We start from the raw sequence: 7,452 nt of genomic DNA, 5'->3' as shown, positions 1-7,452 counted from the left end.
ACATTTTCTGGGCACCTACTATGTGTGGGAGAAGGTGCAGCAGACTGGAAATAGCACAAACTTTGGAATTTGACTCGTCTTGGGTTTGAATCCCAATTTTGCCTTTCCCAGCTATGTGTCATGATCTCTCTGAGCCTCAGTTTCCTCATTTAAAAAATGGAGACAAAAGGGACATCCCTGGTGGTCCAGTGGTTAAGAATCTGCCTGCCAAGGCAGGGGACACGGGTTTGAGCCCTGGTCCAGGAAGATCCCACATGCCGTGGAGCAACTAAGCCCATGTGCCACAACTACTGAGCCTGTGCTCTAGAGCCCACGAGCCACAACTACTGAGCCCGCATGCCACAACTACTGAAGCCCGCATGCCTAGAGCCCATGCTCCACAACAAGAGAAGCCACCACAACGAGAAACCTGTGTGCCGCAATGAAGAGTGGCCCCCGCTCACTGCAACTAGAGAAGGCCCATGCGCAGCAGTGAAGACCCAACGCAGGCAAAAATAAATAAATAAACAAATAAATAATTTTAAAAAAAGAAAAAAAATGGCAGCTGCTTTTAAAATGAGCCGTACCCTGAGCCACACTCCCAAGGGCCAGAGGTGACTCAGCAGAGGCCTGCCCTCGATTCCAGTGGAAAGACATTCCAGGGCAGCCTTCTGTCGGTAAAAGCTCAGAGACATGTCTGTGCATCAATCATGCATGAGTCAGAGCATTATGCCCATAAGTCATAAAGCAGCAGCTGGGCCCAGGATTCTTGGCATCCTTCCAAGCCCATCTCCCCAACCCCATTTTACAGAGGAGCAAACAGAAGCGCTGTGAGCACAGCATGACTACACTGTTTCATTTTATCAGTCTCCTCCTAATTAGGCATGGGGGTTGGTTCCACTTTGGAGCCATCGTAAACAGACTTGGCTGGGCCTCCCTATGCCTATAGGAGCAGGGTTTTCTGGGGTAGCTGGGGAAAAAGAATCGCTGGGGTGAATTGTGGATCCAGGGAGTGCTCCAACTGCAACAGAGGGAGGCGTCTCTCCCCAATTTACTTATAGGTCACAGTTTTTCAACCTCAGCACTACTGACATTTTGGGGCAGAGAATTCTCTGCTGGCGGGGGCTGTTCTGTGCCTGGTAGGATGTTTGGCAGCATTCCCGGCATCTACCCACAAGATGCCAGTAGCATATCACCACACCCAGTTGTGACAACCACAAATGCCTCTAGACATTGCCAAATGTCCCCTGGGGGGCAAAATCATTCCCAGTTGAGAATCACTGCTCTCAATGCACAGAGCCTGTGGCAGGGTTTATAAGCACAGATTCTTTAAGCAGATTTATAGATGTCACTGATTTTCTTCTCTTCGGACAGGTGCATGTGTTTTATCTCTTTGGAAGGGGTCCATGACTTTGGTAGTCACTGGTTTAAGAATAAAGATTTCAGGGACTTCTCTGGTGGCACAGCGGTTAAGAGTCCTCCTGCCAATGCAGGGGACATGGGTTCAAGCCCTGGTCCAGTAAGACCCCACATGCCGCGGAGCAACTAAGCCGTGTGCCACAACTACTTAGCCTGCGCTCTAGAGCCCACAAGCCACAACTACTGAGCCCGCATGCCTAGAGCCCATGCTCTACAACAAGAAAAGCCACGGCAATGAGAAGCCTGCGCACCACAATGAAGAGTAGCCCCCGCTCGCCGCAACTAGAGAAAGCCCACGCACAGCAACGAAGACCCAACGCAGCCAAAAATAAATTAATTAATAACAAAAATAATTAAGTTAAAAAAAGATTATTAAAAAAAGAATAAGGATTTCAGGTTATTATTGGGATAATTAGTGGGATTTGAATATGGGGAATAAGAATGATATTATAACATTGTATCAGCATTGAATTTCCTGGTTTTGAAAACTATACAATGGTCATGTAAGAGAATGTCCTTGTTTTTACGAGATGCACACTAAAGTAATTAGGAGTCAAAGGACATTGTATCTTTTTTTGTGTAACTGACTCTCAAATGGCTCAGAAAAATTACACACACAGAGAAAAAGAATGATAAATCAAATGTAGCAAAATGTTGCCAACTGGGGGATCTGAGCGAGGGAGGTATATGGAAAGTTGCTGCACTATTCTTGCAACTTTTCTGTAAATTTGAAATTATTTTTTAGAAATTATTATTTTAAAAGGGTTTTTAGAAATCACCATCTCGTTTTTAAAACATGGTTTTAATCTGTTATTCCCCCTGCTCCCAAGAAAAAAGTGCATGATTGTGCCCAGGAGCTGGGAGCCATTCAGGTCACAGTCCCAAGAATCTCCCAGAAAGGGTTCTCTTTGCTTTTATTTGGGTCTGTAAAATGCCCAGAAAGAAGCTCCACCCAGCATTAACAGTGGTTAGTAATGGCCCCTACCTAGCCCCAGTTTTGTTCAAATGTCCACGCCTCCCCCAGGAGCCCAGTTGGCTCAGGAAAGTGACCCCATCCCCAGATCCTTAGAAGGGCCTGAGGGGTCTAAAGGGAATCTTTTCCCCCTGCTAGTGACTGGTCCAGGAACAGGCATGGGATGCAAGGGAGCCAATGAGGAACAAGGAGCCTCCAGGATGCTTTTTTACTTGTTTTGATGAATAAAATGAACGAAGTGACTTATGAGATATCTGACCCTAGCACTCTTGGATGCTGCCCTGATAACACCATGTGAAGAAGCCCATCTAGCCTTCTGGAAGATGAGAGGCCACAAACAGAACTGAGACGCCCCAGCCAACAACCAGCACACACTGCTGGATGTATGAATGAGCACAGCTGGAAGCTGAATGAAGCTGCAAGAGTGAGACCAGGTGAAACCAGCAGTGGAACCACTAGCCAATCCACAGAGTTGTAAGGAGTAATAATCAACACGGTTTTAAGCAACTGTTTGGGGATGATGTGAAGATTCGGTGAGGTTATAACATGACACAGAAAGTGCTCAGACAGATGCTGGTCATTATTGCTGACCACGTATTACTGTTCTCATCCCCATGCCGATCACCCCCTCTGTCTTCCTCCACCTAATGAAGCTCTCCCTATCATCCTCCACCCATCTCTTACCCTGCTTCATTTCTCCACATCACCTGTCCCTACCTGACATTAGATTATCTTTTTACCTGTTTATTGTCTGTCTCTCTTGCAACTGGGAGGGTAGGGACCACTGCTGTATGGCCAGTATCTTACACAGCATCCGGCCCACAGCAGGTCTCAGTAAAGATTTGGTGAATAAGTGAATGGAGCAATCCTGATCAACATGATTTGAGGCAAGTCATGGGGCGCTCCATCCCCCAACACTGTGACACCTTGGGGTGTCCAGGTCGGGCGGCTTTGCAGCCTGCGTCTCAGAGCTAGCAGAAACTGGAGAACAGAGACCTGAAGGAGAGTCAGGGGCCAGCCACCTGACTCTCTGGGGAGCTCATGCACCAGGAAGCAGGTACAGTGATGCAAAGGCCCAGCAGTGGATGCCAGCGCGAGATGTCAGGAGACAAGGCTGGAGAGTCAGCAAGGCCTCGACTGTCAGGTGAGGGTGTGGATCTCACCCCACCGCCCCCATAGTCAAGTGTAACAAACGTTTCTGCAGGGTATCCTGCCTGGCAGGTACCCCACCTCTCACTGTGCTCACTGTGAACCTTACAACAAGCCTATGCAGTGCTGTTCTTTCCATTTCACGGAAGGAAAATAGACCCACAGAGGCTCAGAAACACAGCTGTGAGACTCCAAGCTTCAAAGGCCAGGCTCCTTCCACTGCCCATTGCTGCCCTTGGCCTTTGTCCCCATCTTAGGTGTGTAATTCTGCCTCTTCCCTCTCTTCTGACTTTGCTCTAACTTGATGACCAAAATTATATGTCATTCTCTAGGCCAGAAAAACTACTTGAAGCCATTGGACATCTCAGCTTGGGACGTCCAACCTGCACCTTACACGCAGCATGCCCAAAACAGAACTCCTGGTCTCCCCGGCTCCCCAAACCTGCTCCCACCTTCTTCACCAGCTCAGTCAATGGCGCCTCCATCCTTCCAGTGGTTCAGGCTAGAAACCTGAGAGTCATCCTCAACTTCTCTCTCCCTCACCCCACATGCCATCAACCAGCAAGTCCTGGCCACGCCACCCTCAAAATGCAACCAGAATCCACCACTTCTCCCACCTCCACAATCACCCTGGTCTGACCCTCCATCCCCTCCTACCTGGACTATTGCAGTCACCTCCTCTCTGGTCTCCTGCTTCTGGACGGTCTCTGAGTCCACCTCTCACATGCAGCCTGAGGATCCTATTAAAATATAAAGTCAAGATCACTGTACAATTCTTTACCAGAATTGCCCAATAGAACTTTCTGCGAAGGTGGAAATGTTCTAAATCTGCACTAATTCATTACCCACCAGCCACATGTGACTATTGAGCACTTGAAATGTGCAGAGTATAACTGAAAGACTGAAATGTTAATTTTACTTACTTTATTAGCTACCCTCTGTTTATTAGCTTCCCTCTGTGGGAAACAGGCACTCTTGAACACAGATGGTGGGAGTATAAATTAGAATATGATTCTAATGGCTACCTACCGACCGATAGGTTTATCTATATCTAGCAAAATGACAAAGCAGTTAACATTTGTCAAAACAACCCCACTTCAGGAGTCCAACACATCTACCTTCATATGCAAAAATGACATTAAGTAAACCATCTATAACATCCAAAGATAGGAAATGACCCAAGTGTCCATCAATAAACAGCTAGTTAAATGAATTATGGTCCAGCCACACAGTGGAATACAATGAAGTTATAAAAAATGAATGAGGAAATAATGACCCCCTAAAGCACAAAGAAAAAAATAAATTAGACTTCATCAAAAGTAAAAACATTTTTGTGCATCAAAGGACACTATCAAGAAAGTGAAGACAACCAACAGAATGAGAGAAAATATTTGCAAACTATGTCTCTGATAAGGGTCTAGTGTCCAGAATATATCAAGAACTTTTACAATTCAACAATAAAAAGACAACCCAATTGTTAAATGGGCAAAGGATTTGAATAAATTTGGATTTATTTCTCCGAAGATATATACAAATGGCCAATAAGCACATGAAAAGATGCTCAACATCACTAGTCATTAGGGAAATGTAAATCAAAACCACAGTGAGATACCAGTTCATATCCATTAGGATGGTTACAACCAAAAACAGAAAATAACAAATGTTGGCGAGGAGGTAGAACAACTGGACCACTCGCACATTGCTGGTGGGGATGTAGACTAGTACACCTGCCATGGAAAACAGCTTGGCATTCCTCAAAAGGTTAAAGTTACCATTTGACCCAGCAATTCCACTTCTAGGCATATACCCAAGAGAAATAAAAACATATGTCCACACAAAAATCTGTACATGAATGTTCATGGCAGCACTATTTAGTATAACAGCCAAAGGTGGAAACAACCCAAATGTTCATCAACTGAATGTGTAAACAAAATGAAGACTATTCATCCAATGGAATGTTGATGGCCATAAAAAGGAATGAAGTCCTACAAAATGAATGAAACTTGAAAACATTATGCAGTGAAAGACCAAAAAAGGCCACATATTGTATGATTCCATTATATTATATGATTCCATTATATTATATGAATATATATTTTTTTTACTTTCAAAGCATGTGAATGTCCTACATATTAAAAATAAAATTATTTTCTTAAATATAAATCAGGTTACGTAATTCCTCTATTCAAAACCTTAGAATTCCCCGGCAGTCCAGTGGTTAGGACTCCACGCTTTCACTACTGAGGGCACGGGTTTGATCCTTGGTCGGGGAACTAGGATCCTGCAAGCTGCTCAGTACGGCCAAAAACAAAAACAAAAATTAAAAGGGAATTCCCTGGCGGTCCAGTGGTTAGGGCTCTGGGCTTCCACTGCAAAGGGCATGGGTTCGATCCCTGGTCGGGGAACTAAGATCCCGCATGCTGTGCAGCATGGCCGAAAAAAACCACAAACAAACCTTAGAGAGAAGAGATTTCTCAGTTCATTTTAAGTAAAAACCAAAACTCTCTATATCCTTTCAAGACCCTACCCTATCTGCCCCGCTCCCTTCCTCTCTGATCTCACCTCTCTCACCTCCCCCTCTCTCACCTACTTCATGTCTCACTGGCCAATGTGCTGTTCCTGGACATGGCAAGCATGTTCCTGCCTCAGGACCTTTGCACTTGCTGTTCCCTTGGCTTGGAACAATTTGCCCCCAGATATTTGCACAGCTGGCTCCATCTCCTTTAGGTCTTGGCTCAAATGTCACTTTCTTGAACAGGCCTCCTCTGACTCACACCCTCACCTCCCAGGAGACTCTGTCATGTTCCCTGCTGTTTCCCTAGAACAACCTGGGCCAGATTGGTGCTTAATAAATGTGTTCAATGAATGAATGACCTCTTTGTCCATCACCCACCCTAGTGCTGGCCACTAGGGGATCTTCAGACACCAGCAGTAACCAGCCCATCTCAGCCTGCTTGGAGTTCTGGGACACATGCAGAGAGCTTAGAAAGGTGTTTCCCTGAAATCTGAAATCCAGCCCTCACCAAGGCAAGCCACCTTCATCTCCTGGATTGAAAAATTGAACTAAGCTAAAAATAAGGCAAGGCCAGCCAGTTTTGCCAGAATTCACCAGGATTTGGGCTGCAACCTGTCCCTGCCATGGAAGCACACTTTTCTTTCCTGAAGGTATAGAAGGAAACAGGGAAGGAGCATGGACCTGGCTGGGGATGGTGGCCTCCCAGGGCATGAACACCCAGGAAACACACCTGGGATGACCAGCTTTTCCTAGCAGCAGAAGAATCCAGGGCTGAAAACCTCAGAGAACCAGAACAAGGGTGGAGCCTCCAAAAGACATTCTAGAAGGGTTCTCACCTCCCCACCCTGCTCCCCCTGGGCACCTCTTGGGTCCTTCCACGGCCTCTAAAACAGCTCCCATTTGGTGACACCAGACGGAATTTATGTGAGCAATTACTGTGTACTTTGTAGTGAGCTTGACCGGTCATTTACCTGCTGAGGAAGTCAAGTCATTTGGCTGAGACTTCATTCATTCATCAAGCATTTACTGAGCCCTACGCTGATCCAGACATGGAGGTTCAGCTGTGAAGCAAGCAAGTCCCAGCCCTCAGGAGCTTGTTTTTTGGTGGCGGAGACACAAACTGTAAGTTCACTGCCTACGACAAGCACTGAGAAGACGGGGTGATGTCGCAGTGACTGGAGGAGTAGGCACCTCTCAGCGACGTGGTGAGGGGGGGCCTCTGAGGAGGCAACACCACTCGTTATCATGAGTAAAAGTATGCTGCGGTCTAGCTTGGCACGGCGCCTAACAGATATTAAGCGCTCACCAAATCTTACAGTGACTCTCATCAGTCTACTGTCTTCTCCCTCAAGAGAACAGGCGCTCCCGAGCACACAGCACGAGCTGTCACACAGTAGGGGTACGCTCGGTCCTCGTA

This window comes from Phocoena phocoena, chromosome 15 (assembly GCF_963924675.1).
Source record: "Phocoena phocoena chromosome 15, mPhoPho1.1, whole genome shotgun sequence".
Classification (NCBI taxonomy): Eukaryota; Metazoa; Chordata; class Mammalia; order Artiodactyla; family Phocoenidae; genus Phocoena; species Phocoena phocoena.
This window is presented reverse-complemented; position numbering follows the sequence as displayed.